This window comes from Mus musculus, chromosome 10, assembly GCF_000001635.26.
Source record: "Mus musculus strain C57BL/6J chromosome 10, GRCm38.p6 C57BL/6J".
Taxonomy (NCBI): Eukaryota; Metazoa; Chordata; class Mammalia; order Rodentia; family Muridae; genus Mus; species Mus musculus.
Window position 1 is genome coordinate 120,755,635 of NC_000076.6, and position 23,655 is coordinate 120,779,289.

General features: G+C 42.6%; 1 long non-coding RNA gene across 2 annotated transcripts; it reads left to right on the plus strand.

Moving 5' to 3' along the window:
• The first annotated feature begins 10,097 nt into the window (after window positions 1–10,097).
• On the plus strand, window positions 10,098–23,252 carry 4921513I03Rik (RIKEN cDNA 4921513I03 gene). Of its 2 annotated transcripts, none has more exons than NR_038000.1 (3): window positions 10,098–10,204; window positions 15,281–15,497; window positions 22,001–23,252. It is a non-coding gene; the product is annotated as an RIKEN cDNA 4921513I03 gene (long non-coding RNA). The 2 variants fall into 2 exon arrangements; NR_038003.1 differs by lacking the exon at window positions 22,001–23,252 and adding an exon at window positions 18,681–18,853.
• The last annotated feature ends 403 nt before the right edge of the window (window positions 23,253–23,655 follow it).

Consider the following 23,655-nt stretch of genomic DNA (forward strand, 5'->3'; position numbering starts at 1 on the left):
AGTTTATAGAACATCTGTCCAGGCCCTTCTGGCTTTTACAGTTTCCATTGGGAATTCAGATATTATTCTAATGTTCTTGATATGTTACTTGGTCTTTTCCCTTGCAATCTTTAATATGTTTTCTTTATTCTGTGTTTAGCATTTTAATTATGTGCTGAGAGGACTTTCTTTTCTGGTCTAGTCTGTTTGGTATATATGCTTCTTGTACCTGGATAGGCATGTCCATCTTTAGAGTAGGGAAATTTTCTTCTATGGTTTTGTTGATAATGTTTTCTGTGCTTTTGACTTGGATTTCTTCTCCTTCCTCCGTTCCTATTATCCTTGGATTTTTTTTTTTAATTAGATACAAGAGTTTTCTAGTAGACTTTGTAGGGTCTCTTAAGTAAAGAATTACATAATCTGCAAATAGAGTTATTTGACATCCTCCCTTTCTGTTCTTACCCCTTTTTTGTCTCTTTCTTGTCTAATTGCTGCAGCTAAGACTTCCAGCTCTAAACTGAAGAAGAGAGGGTAGGGTGGACATCCTTGTGTGGTCCTCCATTTTAGAGGAAGTGCTTGTAGTGTGACGTCACTTAATAAAATGTTGGCTACAGATTTATTGTATGTAGCCTTTATTTCCAGAGATATTGCATCCATTCCCAAAGTCTGAAGCGTGCTCTCTCTCTCTGTCTTTTTTTTTTTATCATGAAAGCACATTAAACATTGTTAAATGACATTCAAGCATCAACTGAAGCAATAATGTGGTTTCTGCCCTTAAATTTGTTTATACAGTATACCGCATTTACTGGTTTATGTATTTGTACTTTGCCTTCTTGGATGAAAGTAGCACCTTCAATCTTGTTGCTTGTGATGGTCTGTTTAAGAAATCCACATCATCGGGGTTTAACTTCAGTAGCTGATATGCTTTAGAAATTCTTCTATTCCTTTGGGATTTTCCAGCTTTTCAGTCATACGTCTTCATGCCTAAGGATGTTCTGAATTTCACTGGAGTCAGTTGTGGTGACTCCCTTCTGGTTTCTAATTTTATTTATTAATTTCAGTCTTCCTTCCTCTTCTCATATTCATTAAGGATTGTCTATCTTAGTAACTTTTTCAAAGAGCCAGCTCTTTGATTGATTTTGCATACTTTTATAATGATTTATTTATTTCTATGTTCTGTGCATTGGTATTTTGCCTACATGTGTATCTATGTGATGGTGTTGGATCCCCTGGAGCTGGAGTTACAGACAGTTGTGAACTGCCATGTGTGTGCACTGGGAAATGAACCCGGATCCTCTGGAAGAGCAGCTGCGCTTAACCTCTGAGCCATCTCTCCAGACCCACATATTGTTCTTTTAATGTCAATTTCATTAATTTCTTCCCTAATACTTATTAATTCTTGCTATTTACTGAGTTTGATATGAGCCACTCATTATTTATTTGAGAGCCTTAAGGTGTATTATTAGGTTTTTATTGAATATGTGCTCAGATTTTTAAATATGAGCACTTATTGCTATAAACTTTCCTTATAGGACTGCCTTACCCAGAGGATACTATGCATTTTCCTTCTCATTATCTTGGGGAATTTTTAAATTTTCTCTCTGATTCCTTGGGTGGCACACTGCTCATTCAAAAGTGTTTTGTTCAATCTTGAAGTGTTTTTGTCATTTCTCTTACTGTTGATTTCTGATTTCATTGCATTATGGCCTGGTAGGAGATAAGGAAATATTTCATTATTTTTTAATTTGTTGATACATGACTTGTATCTTATGATATAATCAGTTTTGGGGAAGGTTCTATGTGCTGCTGAGAAAACTCTGTATTCCCTCTTTGTTAGATAGAATATTCTGTATATATCTGCTAAGTCTTATTCATCTATAGAATATTTTAATTCTGAAATGTTTACTTGTTTTCAGTTTGGAAGACTATCTTCATTTGAAAGTGGAGTATCAAAGTCCACACAGTGATTGTGTCAAGACCTATACTGTCTTTTATGTTTTAAAGCACATATTTTATGAAATTATTAGGGGCTCCAGCATTTGGTACATAAAAGTTTATAGCTGTTCTATTTTCTTGACAAATGTTCCTTTATTAACATGTGTGTGTGTATGCACACGTGTGTGTATGTGTGTCTTTTTATATCTTCTAATTAGTTTTAGTTTGAAGTTTACTTTGTCTGATATATGGATATCTATGCCATCTCTTAATATTTTGTTTCCCATCCTTTGACATTAAGCTTTTGGGTAGCTTTGCTGGTTAAGTGTGTTTCGTGGAGACAGCATATAGTAGGTTCTTACTTTTTTAAATATAGTTTGTTAGTGTGCATCTTTTTAGTGACAAGTTGAGGCTTCTTACTTTTAAAAAGTGATTTTCTATTTCCTATACAAATTTTTAGGTGATGTTCTATTTTCTAGATTATTGATATTTCTGTTTTGTTCTCATATTAGTTTTGAAGGTTCATTGCGCTGCTCTGCCAAGTCCAGATGTTACTGTAAATAAACTTTCATCTTCCTCCCTGTAAAGTATTCCACTAAGAACTTTTCGCAGTGCTGACTCCGATGTCATGAATTGCTTTAATTAATATTCTGCCTTGAAACATCAGTTTTAAAAGATAGTTTTGCAGGGTATAGAATTCCTTTTTTTTTAGATTTATTTATTTATTTATTTATTTATTTATTATATGTAAGTACACTGTAGCTGTCTTCAGACACTCCAGAAGAGGGAGTCAGATCTCGTTTCAGATGGTTGTGAGCCACCATGTGGTTGCTGGGATTTGAACTCCGGACCTTCGGAAGAGCAGTCAGGTGCTCTTACCCATTGAGCCATCTCACCAGGCCAGGGTATAGCATTCTTGATTCACAGTTGCTTTCAGAGCTTGAAATATTTTCTTCCAATGTTGTACTGACCTTTACAGTTGATAATGAAAAATCTGGGGTAATTATGATATTTCTGCCCTTGTATGTGAGTTATTGTTTCTTTCTTGTTAGTTTTAGGAGCATTTTCTTTACTTTGTATTTTTGACATCCTACTGTAATATAACATGGAAAAATTCTTCTCTGGCCAGTTGTGTACTGACCTCTGAAGTCATTGTGATAGAGACCTGGTTACATAGAAGCCAGAAGCCTGGTTGTGCAGAGCTTTCTCTTATGTTGGCATTAATTCTCAGATCATTTTGGGGGCTCTTGGTTGTCTGTCCCCTTCCAGACCAAACTTGAAAATCTATTGGAGGTTTTCCTAAACAATAGGGTCCTCTTGTCTTCTTTTCTCTTGGTCTGATTACTCAAAATAATCTCAAACTTGACTAAGTTGTCTGGCTCAACTGCTTCTGGATGTTCATCTATAGCCTGGCCTACCCCTTGATATTTTTGCTGCTTTGGGGGTTAAGATGAGTGAAGTCATCTTGACTGATCCTTTGAGCGTAAGGAATTTGATAAATGAAGTTGTATGGGGTCTTGGCAGGCAGTGCTTTTGAAAAAGAACAGTGACCATCTGGGGACCAGTCTTTTTATTCCCCTTTTTATAGACACATATTCAAGTTCAAATTGCTCTGTTAGACTTGTGTGTGTGCTTATATTCCAGTTTTATACAATTATACACCCATCTTCTATGCCAACAGTGAGGAAGAATAACTGGAAAGGGCTGCTCAGCTTAAGTCTTTTGAAAATTCACTGCATGGTTGCATATTCCTTTCTAATGTTCTGGCATCTACTCTGTATTTCTAGATATTTCAAAAGCAATCTTGAGTAGATGAAGAAATAGAACTGATACTATCTGCACTCCTAGACAATTTTTTTTCTGGACTTTCTGCTTTGGATGTTTGTCACTAGACGATTTATTTAGCATCAATCGATGTTCCAAGAGGAAGACACAGTGATGTCATGGGTCTAATTAAGGACAGAAGATTGCACAGACATGTACGCGGCTCATAAATACAATGGTGATCTTTGGAGAAAATGAGGATATTGATGAACTAATTACCTTTAAAATGATGGGGAATTCTGTTCAGGGAATAGAGAGGTGGCTCATTAGCTAAGAGCATTTGCTTCTCTTGCAGGGGATGCAAGTTCAGTTCCCAGCACCCACTTCAGGCAATTCTCGGCCCAGGGAATCCATAACCCTCTTCTGGACTCCTTGGACACTTTCAGAGTTGTGGTAGACACACACACAAACAATATATTTTTAAGACTTTAAAACAGTTTCCCATTTCTTCAACTTTGAAAACAAAATAAGATCATATGTTTTCGATTCTTTCAAAAAAATAAAAATAAAAGCTTTGTCTTGCTAACAAGAAAGCAAAGTCCCTTTTCCTTCACTGATACCCTTCCTATATAAAGACTGAGGCTCCATCTGCTTTGGTGAGGTGTCCTCCAAGCAAGATCGGACGTGCCCCATCTCTGATGATGAGTGCCTAAGACCATGACATGGTCTGTGTGCCAAACAGGGTGTGTTGTTCCCTCTCCTGGAGCAGCGTCCCCGGTGTGTACCACAGTGAGAAGGTAGCTCTGTCACTTTCCCCAAAAGCTTTGGTATCGTGGGTGCTGGGGTGTTTGTCTGTTTTTAAAATAAACCCAAACCTCCTTCCTGTTTCTTGCGCTTCTCATTTTGAATGGCATTTCAGTGAGTGGACATCTTTTTAGTGTTGAGTTGTTGTATCAAAGGATGTGGTACAACTCCCAGTTCACTCAGGATTTTGGTTATAGTAGTTTGGGCATTCCTAATACAAAATTCTGCAATTAAAAAAAAAATACTGACATGAAACTACAGGTGAAAAAATCCCTCATTTCATGTGACAGGTCACATTCAAAATGCAGGTGCATTGAAAATATTGTATGGGAACACCTTCAGGCTACACGGTGAACTGTACATGACACGCAAGCGGATGGTGTGTTTAGACTTGGGTTCTGTGCCTGATGCATTTCATTAGGCATAACTCTGTAGTACGAATTTCAACATGTTTCTGAGATCTGAAATACTTCCGGTCCCTGACATTTCGGACAGAGAAGAGTGAACCGGTATTACGGTTTTCTTCCTACAGACCTTGACAGGTTTATCCCAGTGTTCTTGGAGTTTTGCAAAGAGGGTCTGTCTCTTCTTCACATTCTCTGACTATCGCACTACATTCCAGATCCTCTTCTTCACATTCTCTGACTATCGCGCTACATTCCAGATCCTCTTCTTCACATTCTCTGACTATCGCGCTACATTCCAGATCCTCTGCTGGTTATCGTCTTGAGTGATTTTGCCTGTTCAAGTGCTTTTCTCGAGTGAGCTCTGTGCAGTGTCTGGCTGCACAGGGTTCTCCCTGTCTCCAATCATTACCGTTTCTTCACTCTTTTCTTATTGTTCTGCCTACAACCAGCGTAGGACTGCTGACATCACTGCTCTGTTCTCACTTCGTGGGGTTGCCGTTTCTCACCAGCGCACATAATATTTTCTGTTTTCACTGACAGCTACTTCTGTGGAGGAAAAAGAGAATGTCTCTATCCTGCTGTTGCTAAGATTTTACCCTAGGGAAAAAAAAAATAAAAAAAATAAAAAAAAAAAAAAAAAAAAAAAAAAAAAAAAAAAGATTTTACCCTAGGGAAATGCTGAGTTTTTATCAAATGTAAGATACCATGAATGCACAACAATTTCATGACAAACATGGATAATTCAGAATAAAGTTCATTTTATAACTACGGCTTTTTATCCTTTTTCTGCATTTCCAAAATATCTATAAAGAAGTATGCTTTCTAGAGAAAATGAGCCTGACTCTCAACAAGGTGGGATTTCATTTTTATGGTCATGAGCTGTAAAAATTGAGAATGATTTTTGAGATAAAGTCAATAATAACAAAAAAATAGAAAGATACAACAAAAATTAACCCAAGATGTATGCTTAATTTCATGTTCTGTAGAAGGGAAGAAAATGTTAAATTTTTTTTAAATTATTACATCTATTCTTGTGCATGTGCATGTGTGTGTGTGTGTGTGTGTGTGTGTGTGTGTGTGTGCACATCATGGTGTATATAGAAGCCAGGGCACAACTTTGAGGGTCACTTCTTCTACCATGTGGGTTCTGGGGAGAAACACAGGTCATAAGGCGTATAGGCAATACCTTTACTTACTAAGCCGTTTTTGTGGCTCTGAAAGCATCTACTTTTAGAGATTTGTGGGTGTAGGCACCAGCCCCTACACCCCCCAGGTTCCCACTTGTATACACCTAATACAATTTCCTCATCCACTGTCCGTTCACAACACATATTGTTCCTTCTGGCTCCTAGCTTCGGAGGTCTGCACCAGACAGAAAGACACTTCATGGTTCCCTTCCATATCAAGAAATCATAACTACTTAAAACAAACAGTTATTGAAACGCCAGATCCAAATAGGATGGGATACTCAACAGCTTTGTCTTCATGCGAAGAAGTGGGAAATAGGTTGTTACAGAGCGAGGACCAATATTAGCTGGTGTCTGGAAATGTCAAAACGATTAACATGAACCAGGAAACTTCGTGTGAAGTCAGTGTGTAGATGGGGGTGGTGTGACTCCCAGATGTACCCATCATGATTAAGAAAACAATACTCGGGTATTACAACGTGCCCTCTTCTCAGCTGGCCTTACATCTTTTCCCAAGTCCTTAACTGCTTTCAGCATCCCTGTCTCTGTGGATTCGTGATGTGTTGCTAATGTTATTACATTGCCCGCCTCCACCCCAAACATCTCAGGCGCTGTACACTATGCACACACAGTCATGGAAAGGTCAAAAGCAGAATTTCTCAGTCAGAGGAACTGTAGGTAAGGCTCCCCTTCACAGTCTCAACTTGCACTTAAGAGACCGTGAACAGCAGCGGGGAGGGTACAGTCGAGGAAATAAGGAACTTCAGAGACAGAAAAGGGTGTTCTAGGGAAGAGACTAGCCTGTTTTCCTGACATGGTCAGCAGCGTGATTGGTAGAGCCCAGACCATAAGAGAACTAACTGTTTTAACTTTTCCAATCTGGGCTACAAAGATATGGTCTAGAGGAAGATCTTTAGATCGACTGAAGCCATAGCTTCTGAGAACGTGGTAGGGCCCAATCTTACCACACATGCTCCTACCATGAATATTCATCAATTCATTACATGTTGGGGGTCCCTCAGCTGACCATGTTGTTTAGAGTTTTAACTTCCAAAATGGTGAACTAAATAAGCTAGCTTGCCTTAATTATATTGTTGAAGTAATGAAAAAAAACAGACCAATACAAGGACTTACTTATTTCTATTTGTTAGCTTTTATGCAGTCAGTATATTGTCACTATGAGTTTATATACTCTACCTATTGTCACGATGATGTCGCCTACCCATCAACAAATATTAGAGACATTCAAAATTATTTCCCCCATGTCTCCGTACTCATTTAGTGTCAATTGGACTTAATGGAACCCTTTGAGGAGAGATAGATAAGATGATTTTACTTCACATGAGACAGCCCCTACCACCACCACCACCACCACCGTTGGCCCAAGTAGCGAGCTTCCAAATCCAATGATGACGTCATCCATAGGCGACGTGGACGCGTGCATCTGTTGCTATGGCAACCATTATAGTTCACCTGCCCGCCCTCATCTGCGTCAGAATTGCACAGCAGTGTGCATCAGTGTGTGAAAAGACAGAGCCCCCCCCCCCTATCTTTTCTCTTTCCTTATTCGTTGTCCCCATTTTGTCGTTTTCTCCACAATAAACCTCTCTCCCTTGGAACTGTGCTGGCCTGGTGTGAACTGTCCAGATGAGCCACGATTCTAAACACAACACCCCTATCTCAGTAAGCATGGTCCTTGGTGTTGAGAGATGGACTCTTGTCACAGATGTAGAAAGGAATGAAACAGTGAACGTCCAAGCCATCCTGTCTAAATCTGTCTTCTTTTTCAGTCCCAACAGAGACACGCTTAGCTTCCCGTTCAAGGGAAATGTTTGTTTCGAGTCCTAGAAGGTCCAGTTGTTTCTCTGTCAAGCTGGGACATCCCCAGCCTCCCATACTTATCTCTGTGACAGACAAGATTGAAATACGTGACTGGAGCTGCACAGGTAGATTGCTTTGTTCAAATTAACCAAATTCCGCAAACAGAAGTCAGGATCGAGGAGGAGAACGAGGTCAAGTCCACTGGGGGCCACGGAACCACACCGGCCTGGTGTGTAGATCTCACTCCCCTCTGCACCCTGCCTGTACGGCTCTGCCTTTCTTGTCTTAATGCCCAGCTGTTTCTCACTGGTTTGCTTTCTGAGGCCCCTCCAGCTGACGTAGGATAGTTCTGCTTCACTGAGTGACATCCGCAAATAGGCCACTATCTGTTACTCACTGTTTCTCTCAGATTTCCTTCTGCTGTAGACCATCCTCAGGATACCTATATCTCTCTGGCTGACAGCACACGCACACACACACACACACACACACACACACACACACACACACACACACACACTTTTGTCTTTGGCAGAGTGCTATAGCTGCCCAGGCCACACACTGGCCACTCTGGCAGTCAAGCTGCTAGACCTGACGGATGTCACATGGCCGCCCTGGGGCCTCTCCCGGATCTGTTCTCTACAAGAGAGATTTATTTCCCTGATGTTTTAGGACAGGAAAAGACTCGTTTCTTGGAGGCCTGCCAAGAAGGGGGTGATCCACCCAGGAAACAAACAAGACCCTTCCCCTCTCTCTCTCTCTCTGTCTTTCCTGCTTTCCTGTGTCAAGTACTCCCAGGGCAACTCCCCCTGAGTGGAAAGAAAGCTGTCAGGATGAAAGGACCCTGCTTATGATGAACAGCTGCTGGCTGGACCCATGCAGGAAGAACCAGCCTCAAGTTAACTCCTTGTTCCCAGCCAGCCAGGAACTGACTGCATCCAGACTTCTGAAGCCACAGCTCTGAATGAAGCAGCTTTTTATGAATGGAGAGCCATGCCAAAGGTCTTCAAAGCCCATGGGATCTCCTGAGCATATCTTCACTCCCCCCGGTCTTTCACAATAGACACCCTAACGTGTCCACCCCAGGAATCGAGAGGCTCAGACCTCTGGATCTACCACTCTTCCCTAGTTTTTTGGAAGACCTCAGCCTGTTGCTGTTCAGAGGCACAAATGGCACTGCCAGTGAGTGGAATAGCATCTGAAAGCTGCCTTAGTTTGCACAGTCAGTTCTATCAGAACAGGGAAAAGAAGGGCACATCCTAAAGACACGTTCTGTGTAGTCAGAAGTCCTGTAGACAGAAGGTCTATAAAGCTTCAGGTTCTGTTAAATTACTGCAGGAATCAATCTTAGCCATGCTTTCCAATGCAGCAAAATGTGATTATTTTTCCAAAGGGAAAAACGAGCCCCAGTTTGCAGTAGATGAACAATCAGGTGGGAAGAACTGGGCACAATTCTGCACCCAGGATCAGCCTCAAACCTTCCCTCAGCATCTGCTGAAGGCTCCAGCTCCATCCTATAATAGCGAACAGGATAAGAGTATCAGCTCACAGGAGAAACATATCTATACATTGATAGCTGTACATTAGTTGTAGGTACTACAAAAACTCAAAGACTATCGGAGAAAAACTTTAAAGAACAGTTTCCTTTGAGCTCATAGTTTAGTTATTTCAGTCCTATGGTCACCTGGTTCCCTTGTCTGTGAATTATAGTGATGCAGACTATGTGATGGTCTAACTCTGATCAACAACTTTATTGGATTAAGAAACCACCAAGGCATTAGTGAGTCACACCTTACCTCTGAACTTATCTGTGAGCCTTTTTCTAGAGAGGAATGACTAAGAGGGTAAGACCTTTCCTGAACATAGTAGAGACCTTCCCATGCACTGCGGACTTGGCTGGATAAAAAGAGGACTTGGCTGGATAAAAAAAACGGGAGAGGAGAAAGCCTCTGAGCTCCGTCATTCCCTCCTCTCCTTTTCCTGGTCCGCTGAGATGTGAATCAGCAGCCTCATGCTTCTGCTGCCACGCCTGCTAGCCACTCCCACTACCATGCCTGTGAGCCACGCCCACTGCTATGCCTGATAGCCACTCCCACTGCCATGCCTGATAGCCACTCCCATCGCGATGCTTTCATGATTGTGACAAACTATACTCGCAAACCATGATCCAAAAGAAAACCTCCTTCTCTCGCATTTGGTCACAGCTGCTGGAAAAACAATAGAGAACAATGTGGAGGAAAGCAGTCGGGGTGGAGCAGGGCTTCTGATCTCACTGCAGCTGGGTAACAGCATGTGAATTCGGGCAAGGTAAGCCATTCAAAGGTACCCTCCCAACCCGCCACTTCCAGTTAGGTCATACCTCCCAAAAACACACTCAATGATGAAGTCATCAGTAGAATGGTCTGTTGGTGTGGTTGGTATCCTTCTTATCCATCTACTTCTCAACAAAACTGCCAGACTCAAAACCTGAGACTTTGAGGGGCATTCGAGGGGCATATCACTCAGGGTTCTCTAGAGGAACAGATCCAATAGAACGTATATTACAGAGGTAATCCATTATGATGGCTTACAGGATAGGTGCACTCGTGCCTGCTGTGTGTGTGTGTGTGTGTGTGTGTGTGTGTGTGTGTGTGTGTGTGTGTCTGTGTGTGTGTGTGTCTGTGTGTATGTGCTGTTACCTGCAGAGGTCAGGAGGGGGCGCATATCTCTTGGAGCTGGAGTTAGGAGTGGTCGCACAGAACTCAGAACCTCCGGGGGAACAGCAAGTTCTCTGAACTGCTGAGGCATCTCTCAGGCCCTCTGCCAGAATCCTTTGAGTAGATCCGCCCTTCACTCTTCTCCAAGGTTTTAAATCTCTTCGTGAAAAAAAAAACAGAATCAGACAAACTTAAGTACCATCATCTCCTTACAACGAGCAAAGAATGTTATTTCAGGATAACTCTGTAGGTTCAGCAGGATGGAAATTCCCACTTTCCTCTAAACACCATAAAACAAATACAGGATCGGGAAGCCCCGCTCTTACTGTTCCCACGGGTTTCCCAGATAAGAGTCGTATCTGTCTTTTCCACTTCACTGGCCTTCGGTCTAGTTGGTTTGTTCTCAGAGTGAAAAGGATGGTGGTATTGTGTGGTACTGAGACGAGCTGCCGTTATTGGCAGCTGTCAATCTGCCACTGTGCTCCACCACTGCTCCACATTGGCTGAGATGGAGCCGGACTTCACGTGAGGTATGGCGGTTGTGTGAGTCATGGCCATCACATTAGGCAAGCCAGACTATGATCAATACTAGGATTTTATTTTCACTCTAAGAGCTTATATCTCGAAGACCAGAGCACACTGCACAAGAGTCTGACTAGCTCTGTCGGTTAGTCTTTATCGGGGCTGCTAACAGGAGGATGGGCGAGGGGTTACTCACAGGAGCAGGGTTGACTCAAAGGCAGGCACATCACAGAAAAGTGCACCCCATCATGGATGGCAGCTCACTGAGTGGTCTCATAGCTATCTGTAGGCAGCTTTAAAGGCCAAAGACTCAGCAGTTTGGCCATTCCAAGTCTCCTTTCCTTCCCAGTACATACTCCTTCTATGAAGACGGTGCAGGGTCTCCAAAAGTATTGCAAGCAACTTTTCCTCGGCATGTGACTTTACCTTCAGAGTCTCAGTAGCCTCTTCAGGAGGCAGGGAATGTTTCACTTCAGAGGAAGCTGCTGTACAACCATATTGGACATTATATTCATCTATTCATTTATTGGTAGACACTTAGGTTGCTTTGTGTCCTGGCTGTTGTGAATAATTCAGAGACGAACATGAGAGAGCCAATTTGTTAACATACAGACATGCACATGACACTAAGACCAAAGCTGATTCCCTTAGATTGCTAACTCAAAAGAGAAGGTAAGAAACCTTGCGGTACAGCAGTCTCTTACAAGGAAGAGATCTACCACCTATGGAAAGAAAAGTGAATATGGACTTACAATGCAAAACTTTTGATCTAATACTCTCCCAAGATGTAAGACATCTGGTAGACCCCACAGTCCTCCTTCACGTCATAGACCTTCACATGAAAGAAAGCTGTGGTCAGAACTGTTCGTTCTTTCACAAGCCCAAGGCATGAGTAACAAAAAGGAAGGCAGTTATAGTGTGTGTGTGTGTGTGTGTGTGTGTGTGTGTGTGTGCCTGTGTCTGTCTGTGTCTATCTGTCTGTATGTCTGTCTGTGTCTCTGTGTGAGGTCAAGCTGACAGCCTTTTAAAATACTTTTTTTCTTCTATTTAAGAAGTTTATTTTCATTTGGAAAATAGTTTTTCATTACAAAGAATTTTTAGGTAGAAATTTTATTCATTTGAAAGCAAAATAACAAAACTAATAAAATGGGGGAAAAAAATCACCCTAACTGCTTTAGTATTTTTCAGGTCTTAGTAGCTTTGTTTGCAGCCAGTGATGTTCCAACAAATCATAAAATGAAAATGTGTATCATCCATAATCTATCACATGCTGACTACATGTAGTCAGTGCTTGCTGTCATTTAAGTAAAATCCACATTGACTTCATGAGAATAATATGAAGAGCAAATTATTAAGTGAAAGCCTGTTTCATGTATGTAAATATTTTAATCAAAATATAAATTATGTAAACTTAAAATGCCAGAAATCACCAAGATTATTCTTGTTAAAATGTTTATATAATCCCCTAAAATATTCAAAATTTTCAGAACCCCCCCCCCCCGTCTCTCTTTCCCCCCCCCTCCCCCCTTGGGTCTCACCGTGGGTTGGGGTTAAAAGAGCATGTCACTACAACTGGGCATTTTTTCCTTTTAAAATGTTTATTCTATGTTCTGTGTCCATGTGTGTGCACATATGTGTGTCCCATGGTGCTCCTGTGGCAGTCAGGGGGTGGGTCGCAGGAGCCAGTTCTCTCCTTTCACCCTGTGGGTCCCATGGAGTGAATTCAGATTGTCAGATTTGGTAGCCAGTGCCTTGACCCACTGAGCCATTTCACCAGCCCTCAAAAGTACTTCTTAAAAATGTGAAAATATTGGGCTGGAGAGGTGGTTCTGCAGTTAAGAGTGCTCGTTGCTCCTCTAGAGAGCCTGAATTTAGTTCCCAACATCCATGTAGGGTGGGTGGTTCACACTGCCTGGAAATGAACCTTCAGGGCGTCTGACAACTGGCCTCTTCAGGCACACACATGCACACCCCAACCCACCCACCCACCCTGCACACAGATACATATAATTGAAGATAAAATTAACTCTTCTTAAAAAGTAAAACATTGATCTTTACTTAATAATTATGAAAGTTTTAAACTATTTTAAAGAAAAAGCTAAAAATTTTACCTTCTTAAAAGTATCTTTAAAAATGCTTTATTAAGGTGTGATATAAAAATACACGCTTACGTGAATGTAATTCGGTGAGTTGAAGGAACAGCTATAAAACCATCGTACTTAAGATAAATATTTTTGTCACTTCCAGAAGCTCCTTCCTGGCCTTCATCATTTGTTTGTTTGTTTGTTTGTTTGTTTGTTTTCTTGTTTTCTGTTTTTTTTGTGGTAATATGACACATGAAATCTAGTCAAACGTATTTAGAGACACAGTACATGGGTCCTAGCTGTAGGCATCATTTCTACATTGTATTTCAGGAGTCTAGAACTCAGGTGTTTGGCATAATTGAAGCTTTATACTCACTGAAAGCCAACCACCCATTCTCTTGGCTCCCTGGTCACATCCATCCTATTCTCTGTGGGTTCACATTTGATGCTGTGCGTGAGGGGAGCTGGCACTGTTTATCTTTGGTGACTGGGGTATTTCACGTAGCATAGTGTTCCCAGGTCTACCCGTGTTACCGCGTTGTTAGGATTTCTGTATTTTGAAATGTGAGTTATATTCCATTGCATGCACATGGCACAGCCTCTATTTCTCACAGGTTCATTTCGTTTGCTTGGCTGGGGTAAAAAATATGTCGGGGAACGCAGCAGTTAGGGTTTTCCCTTGAGACCCCAATTTCACTCTTTGCAGCTGTGTCTAAAATACACATGAACATTTTTCCATGGGGAAAATGTTTTGCACAAAAGATTTAAGAAATCATTATACTTTGGATAGAAAATACGCCCTCCCTCACCAACTTCCCGCAAAGAGGTTGATGCGCTGAGGGGCGGGTCCCCACTTGGCAGTGTTGTTGAGGTGGCTGAGATGAGATATTGGTCCATTGAGAAGTTCATGACCATTACCAAATGGGATGTCATCACGTGTGGCCTACTTGGAAGACATGCTTTCGAAGGGTGAATCTCATCCCTAGACGCTTCCTCTCTTTGATTCTCTGGCTGCCATGAAGGCACACAGCTTTCCTGTATCATACATACCCTTCCTCCACAGATGACCTAAAAGCAATGGAGCCCTGGACCAAGACTTACAAAATTATGAACCTAAATAAGTCAATAAATATTAACTTATTCAAATTGGTTTCCCTCGGGTATTTGGTCACAGAAAAAAAAAAGTTAACTAACATAGAAATGTTTTTGAGTAAATGGAAGTATTTATGAGGCAAGGCTGCACGGAACACCACATGCTTTTGTAACAGAGAATTCATCAAGGAGCGAAATCTCTTGGGTCCTATTGCTTAGTCACTGTCTGCATTGATGTGTACTTAGACATTGTGGGAGTCTCCGAAGAGCTTCTCATTTTCTCTTCCCTGTGTGTGACGTGCTGGGACAAAATGCAGCTTGCCCCCATCCTAGTTCTTAGGGACCTGAGGGTGCTGGGCAGTAGAGCTGACAAACTGCCCTCGAGCAGGGAACTTCAGATGGCCCCATCCGAATCTCTCCTCTCCCCGGGGCTAGAGGAAAATAAAGCCATTTCTGCATGCTGAATGAGGACAAGGCTTGCTGGAAATGTTGTTTAACTTTTCTAAATCAAACACTGTGAATGATCAATGTATCAGAACAGAAGACTCAGGTGCAGACAATGCCAAGCAAGAAACACTCAATTTTCCCAATACTGTTATTTTCAATGGGTTCAACTGGGAGTAGATAATAAATAAATGGATGGATGGATAGACAGATGGACAGATGGATGGATAGATAGATAGATAGATAGATAGATAAGATAGATGGATGGATGGATGGATGGAGGATTAGATAGATAGATAGATAGATAGATAGATAGATAGATAGATAGATAGATAGATAGATAGATAGATAATGCATACTTATGTTGGGATATGATTCCATTCAGAAGAAGAGACCTTGAGAGCAAGATGTAAAACAGCAACCCCATTGAAGCCATTAGATGCCATTTCCAGGTGAAGTCTTCTGGAGAGCACTCAGCAGACAGAACCTGAGCTCAGAGATCCAACCTTCCTCTGACCCATTTATTTTCTTCTTCTGTTTGCCAGAGACAGACACCAAGAATTAACAATTCACAGAACCTGCTCTGATGGACCAGCACTGAGAGGACCCACAGTCCTGCAGCAAACACATCATCAGACAGTTACAGGAAGAACAGGAGGACCTATGGGTATAATCCTGCCTATTACACTGACAGCCAGCCATATCCCAGCAGGCAGTCAGGGGTGTGGAAGGGATACAAACTCACGGCTTGACTACTCCAAGGTATGGTGAAGGGGAAGAATTTGATTGGAAGACTTGAGAGAGAAAACATCCAGATAGAGGCATCTGGGAGAATCCAGAGCAGAGAGAGAAAGGAGTAGACAGGTCACGGCCAGCAGACTGAACTTGGCCAGGAGAGCCACAGGAGCAGAGCAAGAGGGTGGGTGTGGGGATGGGAAAGCAAGAAAGAAGAAATAGACGAACAAAGAGATGAAGAAAGAAAGAAAGCAGGCAACGGAAGGAGTATAGCCGAAATTGTAGTCTATAAAGGGAATGAGTAGCTGAAGGGAGGGAACCCCATGAACTGGAGAAGCAGAGGGTAGGAGACAGGTGAGAAGAGCCAGGACCTTGTGCTGCTGAGGGAGCCTGGAGGCCAGCATGACTTCTGGTGTGGTAATAGGCACCACAGATGGCCATTTGTCTCTTCTGCCAGTGATAAGGCTTCTTTGATTGGGGAAAACCAATTTCCCAAGTTTCTGAGGACTGCTGGCTTTTGTCTAACCAGCCATTTGGGGGGGGGCGGTTCTGGGTGAATGGGGACCTGGTTTTGGGGGGGAGGGGTGGGTTCAGATGGGGGTATAGCATGTTTCCAGCTCTATTTATTTTCAATTTCAACTTATAGTTATTTCTTCTTGCTGGTTAAAAGTCCAGTTAGGAAAAATTTTTCCCACCATACTGGTAATGCCAGAGAATCCATGACAGCATTCAGAATTCAGAATTACCTAGATGGACGTATGGATTGTATGAACACTGTAGAGTCTCTAAATGCGCTCCTATCGGATGAAATCAAACGTTTGAACTTTAACAGACTGGATTTCAGGACACATTCCTATCCAGCAGCTTTAAGATGTCTCCCCCGTAACGAAATCCATGAATGAATAGTCATTTGGTACAAAAATACTTGCTCGACGTGGACTAACTTCCCGAAGAATGCAACATATTTTGATGGTTGACATGTTTTGTTGTTGTTGTTGCTGCTTTGAATTAGGTGGGTTTTTTTTTTTTTTAACACTGCTTTGGAACATTTCACTTATAAAACTTTGTACCCTACCTCACATAAAACTGGCAGTTTCCCTCAGAAATTTAAGAACTTAGAGAAAGTCGCATGTGTTGAAATAATTCTACCAACGAGAAGAGCTACACTTTCTGCACTTAGAGAAACATCAAATGATGCTTGTTTGGTTCTCCTGTTTCCAGGCTCCTGATCCAGGAGGCAAAGAGTTTTATACTTTTAATAATAGCATTCATCTATAAGGGAAATTAAGAGTATTTCTCTCTTTCAAGTGTCCAAAAGACGTCAAAACCCTTTGCAACATCCAAATGAAATAATAATAACAAGGCGCCAATCCCTTACACGCAGTAGGACAGTATTAGTATGAGTAGCCAAAGTGAATTCAAGGGTGAAAGAAAACTGAAGTGATGTAAAATTCTGAAGAGACCAGGACTGGAAAAACCTCCCTTTGAATGAGTGTAAAAGTGTTCACTCACATCTTTCTTTGGGGATAGGAAAGGACAAAATACCAGAGGGTACCACAGTAACCTTAGAATAGTTCCTGTGAGAGACATCTGTTCTGGTTCTCTTCTGAACGCTGTTTCCATGGGCTAGTTAGAGGTGGTTCTGGCTAGTTTTATGTCAACTTGCCACAAACTAGAGTTGTCAGAGAGGAGGAACCTCAATTGAGAAAACGCCTCCATAAGATCAGGCTGTAAATCATTTTTTTAAACCAGTGATTGATGTTGGAGGGCCCAGGCCATTGGGGTGGTGCCATCCCAGAGCTGGTTCCTGGGTTTTGTAAGAAATCAGGCTGAGCAAGCCAGTAAGCATCACCCCTCCATGGCCTCTGCATCAGCTTCTGCCTCCAGGTTCCCACCCTGTTTGAGTCCCTGTCCTGACTTTCTTGAATGATGGACAGTAACTTGGCTTCCACTGAAGCCAACTAAACCCTTTCCTCCTCCCCAAGGTGCTTGATTGTGGTGTTTCATCACAGCAATGAAAACCCTACCTAGGAGAGAGGTGTCTAGCATAGAGCACTGGTCCAAACGTCTACAAATTCAACTAAACCAAAGATGATCTTGTATTTGAACACTCCAGTCTCAACACAATGGACCCCAGAGTGGAAGAGGCCACTGTTGGAGAGCGTAAACCACTTAGAGGTTGAAATTTTTCAGACTCTGTAAGCAATTTTCAGGCTTTTAAACTAAAATATGAGTTTGAAGATGGCAGAAGAATTCTCTTTTCACCTCTTTCTCCTTTCAAGACTTATGGTGAAATAAAAAGAGCAACAAACAGAAATCCACAGAGTCTATCTTGGAAGGCATGTGTAACCTCAACAAACAACACAAAGAGTGAACGCATGTGCAAAGAATCGAAGGGACATAATAAAAAAAAAACCCTAAGGCTCAATTCTAGAGCCTTAAGCCGGGCAGTGGTGATGCATGCCTTTAATCCCAGCACTTCAGAGGCAGAGTCAGGCAGATTTCTGAGTTCAAGGCCAGCCTGGTCTACAGAGTGAGTTCCAGGACAGCTAGGGCTACACAGAGAAACCCTGTCTCGAAAGAAGAAAGAAAGAAAGAAAAGAAAAGAAAAGAAAAGAAAGAAAGAAAGAAAGAAAGAAAGAAAGAAAGAAAGAAGGAAAGAAAGAACAATTCTAGAGCCTTTAGAAGGAACTGTTAGTTTCTTCTAGGCTCCACCCAACCGTTACCTAGCAACAGCTAGGTATGAGCCTGGCTCTGTTGAAGGACTATACAGCTTGCTTGCTCTCTCTCTCTCTCTCTCTCTCTCTCTCTCTCTCTCTCTCTCTCTCTCCCTCCCTCCCTCCCTCTCCTACACACTCTCTTCCCCACATGTCCTTCCACGTGTTCTCAGCTGTCCTCTTCCTCTCTTCCCCTCTCTCCCTGTCCTTCTCTGTCTCTCTCCCTCCTCTGCCTCTACCCTCTCCTCCCCGTCCCAAATAAACTCCCTTTTATAAAAGTCCTGTTGGCTTAATTGTTCATGGCGACACTTAAGCAGGGCCTGCCAAGGCACAGGAATTATGGGTGAATGGTAACATGAAGCCTGGTGTCATGGCAAAGGCCTGTGATCCTAGCACATAACCTCCGCAGCTAATTCTGGCAAAGAGCAATAGGTCCCTGTGCCTTATCTGGGAGTTTATAACACAGATCTGACATTTATTTTCCTGCTGCTAGATCCTGACCAGGGAGGGAGATCATGACTGCCGAAGCTGATTCTCTCAGAGAGAAGAGACTGCCTGTATCATTCCTAGAAGATGAATAGTATGTATCATATGACCTCACACTCACACTGAGGCGTTACCTCTCCAGCAATTAAACCTCAGTTGTGCATTTCTTGTGAACGAAAATGCTGCTGTTGTTGATCCTCATGATTTCACCGGCCCTTCATCTTCCACAACTCTACTTGTTGAACTAAAATAGTGGTACTGGTTGGCCATGGAATATACTAGTTCCTTAGCTTGATGAAATGAGGTGAGACATCTAAGCTCACTGGGCAGTTCAGCTTGCTTGTGGAGCTTGGTCAGTGGTCTTTCGAGAAAGCTGAATCTAGCCAGCTGCCCCTCTAAATCCAAATCATAAGGAGCAAACCACCCACACACCTGCCCAGGGCTGCCATAAGCTGGCCCATCCAGAATCGGTCTAGGTTAATGGTGGCTCTCTTCTATTCAAAAGACACCCACAAAACCAAAATCCCCTTTTTCTACTGGCATCAGGGTAAGGATGGGGGATTATAAAGGCTTGGATCATCATGGCAACTCCACAAAACCCTAACAAAGTTCTAGCAGTGGCTCCAAAGGAAAGAGAGATGTTTGAAATTACACAGAATTCAGGATAATGTCCTAAAGAAGTTCAGAAAGCTCCTAGAATACACAGATTAAAAAACATTAAAAGGGGGACTGAAGAGATGGCTCAGCAGTTAAGAGCACTGACTGCTCTTTGCAGAGGTCCTGAGCTCAATTCCCAGCAACCACATGGTAGCTCACAACCATCTATAATGGGATCCAATGCCCTCTTCTGAAGACAGCGACAGTGTGCTTATATACATAAGACAAATAAATCCTTATAAACCAATTAAATGAAATCTGTTAAGCAATGCATGGACATTCTAGAGATAACACTAAGAATTCTGGATCAATTTATTGAAACAAAATACAAAGCAACAAAAATGTCAACCATAGTCTCAACAATAGACTCAATGAAGCTCAAAGATGTAGAACATTTGAAATTATTTAACTATAGAAGCAGAAGTAAAATGGAATGAAACACTATGAGGCTAACGAGAAACCACCAAAAGACCCAATCCCTGTTACAGTGTGTTTGCCTCACCTTCTTATCTTTGCTACAATGTGTTTGCCTCACCTCCTTATCTTTGCTACAATGTGTTTGCCTCACTTCCTTTGGTGTCGAGAGGAAGGGAGGAGCCTGGAAGAGGAGCTCACACAACAGCTGCGGGTGCAGATCAGACAAACTCAAGAGCAGACAGCACAGGGTAAGAACCAACGTGAACCACCTGCAGAGGCTGACTCTGACCTTAGCTATGTGGGCTCACAAAAAAGCAAAGGCACTATTCAAGACTCCCTAAGGTCTCTTCCTCCTCCTCCTCCTCCTCCTCCTCCTCCTCCTCTTGGGTCTCTCTTAGTTTTTAAAGTAAACAAATACATTGCAGGAACTGGAGAGGAAGCTCAGAACGTCATGTTTGCCTAGCATGCTTGCAACCTTGGGTTCAATCCCCGGCAAACTGAGTGTGGCACGGCAGGCTCATAAACACAGCACAGGGACCACGAAGCAGGAGGAACCAGAGTTCAGTGTCACCCTGGGTACATAGTAAGCCTGAGGCCAGACTGTCTGAAAGGAGAAAAGTGGAAGAGACAAACAAACAAATAAATAAATAAATAAATAAATAAGTAAAGAAATGACAATGTATTCCCCTCTGAAAATGGATGCTGTAAAGAGAAGCAAAAATGCCTATGGGAACGTAGCATACATAGATTTGGAAAACTCAGAATAACCCATCCATTTGAAAAAGATAAGGACCACACAAATCTCTAAAACTTTCCTGGACCATCTTGGTTTCTGCATCATTTTGAAGAACTCCACATCTGCTCCATCTCTAAGTGGAATCCTTCGTCCACCACTCTGCTCCATTCATCCTTCTTCCAGTTGAGCTCTCTTGTATTCACACTTCTTCTCAGCTTCATGTGTCACACTGGGGTGATGTGCAGTTAGCTGCATGTCTGTTTGCTCAAACAGCTGCATGCGTGAAGTCTTAGTCTGCCTCATTGCACCCACCATTGACTGGTTCCCAGACACAAGTGTTATGTTGAGTGGATAGACTCTGGCCCATATAAAGGGAATAATCAGGAAGTGGGCAGCTGTTGATTTCTTCACAGATTCTTTTTCTTTTTCTTCTTTTCCTTTTTCTTCTTTTTCTTTTTCTCTTTCTTTTTCTTTTTCTTTTTCTTTTTCTCTTTCTTTCTTTCTTTCTTTCTTTCTTTCTTTCTTTTTTCTTGCTTTGCTTTGCTCTTGCTGCTAATGTAAAGTTTAGGGTAGTGCTTAGAGGGGAAAGGACCTAGCTTTTGTAAAATGTTCATATGTCATGTGATCTGTATTAAAACTCTGAGATTGGTACCAGGAAACCTTGTGGTAACTCCAGACTATCTCTATTTCTTCCCTAGAGTCTTTTGTCTTTTTCCTTGGGGCATAAATAGAAGCCTTGGGCAAAGAGAATCAGGAACCCCACTGCCTATGTGTAGGGGAAAGACCCCTCCTATGTAATTGGATGTTAAAAAAAAGAAAATCTCTTTTAGTGAGGCACAGGATTTTGGCTGAAGTTCAGCCACATACCTAGTCTAAGCTGAATTTGGGTAGAGCCCTAATAATTACAGTTACTCTTTAGAGAAAGAGCCCAAGAGGTTTACCTGGAGATTCATTCCAGATGTGCACAGGTATGTGAGGAGCTTGGTAATGAAGCTGTAAAGCGGATGAGGCCAGTTTGTGCCCCACCGCCTTCCCTCCCTGCAATCGTTCGAATGCTGGGAGATGCTCCCCAGACATCTAACAAACACCAGATGCCTGACCAGTATCACAGGCTAGAGTGTTAAGAAGTAGGGGGGGGGGCAGAACCCCAAACATGAATGCCTTTGCAAGTATCAATCTGCTATGAATTGTAATCAAACAGAAACAATTCTCTTTAGTCCGCTGTTCCTGGGGTAGACCCTTGTATGGCCCACACTTATATACTCCCTCGTGGCAGAGTGTTTGGCTTAGTGACCCTGAGAAGGATACTCATCCCCTGTCTGTCACCAGGAAAGATTGCAGGGCCAGCGTTCCCAGAAACTGGATGTTTTTGTTATATGCATTTCCAGTGTCACCTGTACTCTTCCTCCTTTTCCATTCAAGTTCAGGTGTGCCTTACTTGTATTCAGAATTAGAAGTATTCAAGAAGTCCACTGGGAAGGGTTGCTACTGCATTCATTTATGTCTGTCTCACACAGGGCACCTGTGTATCCAGGCCAGCAATGACAAATACAGCTGTCAGCAGTGTCTTTACATGCTGCGTCATGGTGACAAGGCTTTGACCAACAAAGAGGCATCAAGGTCACACGGTGTGTCCCTGTGAATCCGATATCCTTGCAGACACAATGGGAGTTGTTTCCTCCATCCACACATAGACCTTCATGGGGACATGGCTAATGGGGGGGGGGTGTTGCCAAGCTGTCCTCAGGGCATCTATACAGACACATTGCTTGCATGGCTGCCCTTCTCCTTCAACCCCCTCGGTGCCTCAGGCTATGGTTGTATCTGTCAGCCTGGATTCGAAGCCAGAAGTCTAGCATAACTGTCCTCTGAGAGACTCCACCCAGCAGCTGGTTGAAACAGATGCAGAGACCCCGACCAAACATCAAACAGAACTCCAGGAAAGTCTTGTGAAAGAGTTGGAGAAAGGTTTGAGGAGCCTGGAGGGGATAGGAACTCCACAGGAAGACCAACAGAGTCAACTAGCCTAGACCCTTGGGGCTCCCAGAGACTGAGCCACCAACCAAAGAACATACACAGGCTGGACCTCCTCACATATATGTAGCAGATGTGCAATTTGGTCTTCATTGTGGGTCCCTGCATAATTATACTGAGAATAACTTGTCAACTACATTGGAGCATGTCTAGGGGACAGAGTCTTTGTGGTCTCATGAGCTTGAGCTCCATGCGTGATTGGTCATGTATGATTAGGGATATAACATACTCGGCTTTGGTTGATCATCATTGAGAAGACCACACATCTCTGATCGGAGGCAGTGAAGCAAACGGTTGACTTAGAGAGCTTTATTTAATGTGTGATTCAGATAGGATGAATGAATATAAATTGCTGTGTTGATACTGAAGTCCTGAGAAACAGAGCCTCAAGGAGCCTCAGCTTGACTCCTACAATTCTTTTGAGCAAGAAGACGCAGAGCCTTTCTTCATTCGAGTCGTACTTTCTTACATGTCTGTGCCTTCACCCTGTTCGGACCCCCGAGAAAGCAGATGATGCCAAGTCACTGCTTGCCCTGCCCTCCCGCTTACTCCCGAGACCTTGTGAAGGTTCTTGTCAAGTCTGGGTGATGGAAAGAGCACATTTGTGTTTGCTGGAAGTATCACAGGGGACACTGCGAGGGGGAGCACTTGAAAACTTTCAGACAACAGAGGCCCCATGACCTCCACCCTGTGACGTCATTATCACCTATCATCTAACTAAAATGTTTGGGAAACTATATATGGGGTGAGGCTGTAACTTGGCTTCTGTGCTGGGGAGTTTTATGCAGACTTAATACTAGTAGTTGGAGTTGTATGGGAAGAGGGATTGGGAAACGCCTCCACTGGGTTGACCTGTGGGCAAGTCTGTGAATTGTTTTCTTAATTAGTAAGTGACGGTGAAAGGCCAGTGTTGGTTGTCTCAAGTCTGGACAGGTGGTCCTGGGGCTCTATAGAAAGTAGGCTGAGCAAGTCAGTAAACAATACTTCCCCATGGATTCTGCATCTGTTCCTGCCTCCGGGTTCCTGCCGTGATGGGCTGTGATCCGGAAGTCTAAGAGAAATACACACTTCATTCCTAAGTTGCTTTTTTGGCAGAGAAATCAAAACCCTAATTCAGACAGCTCCCAGAACATGAGAG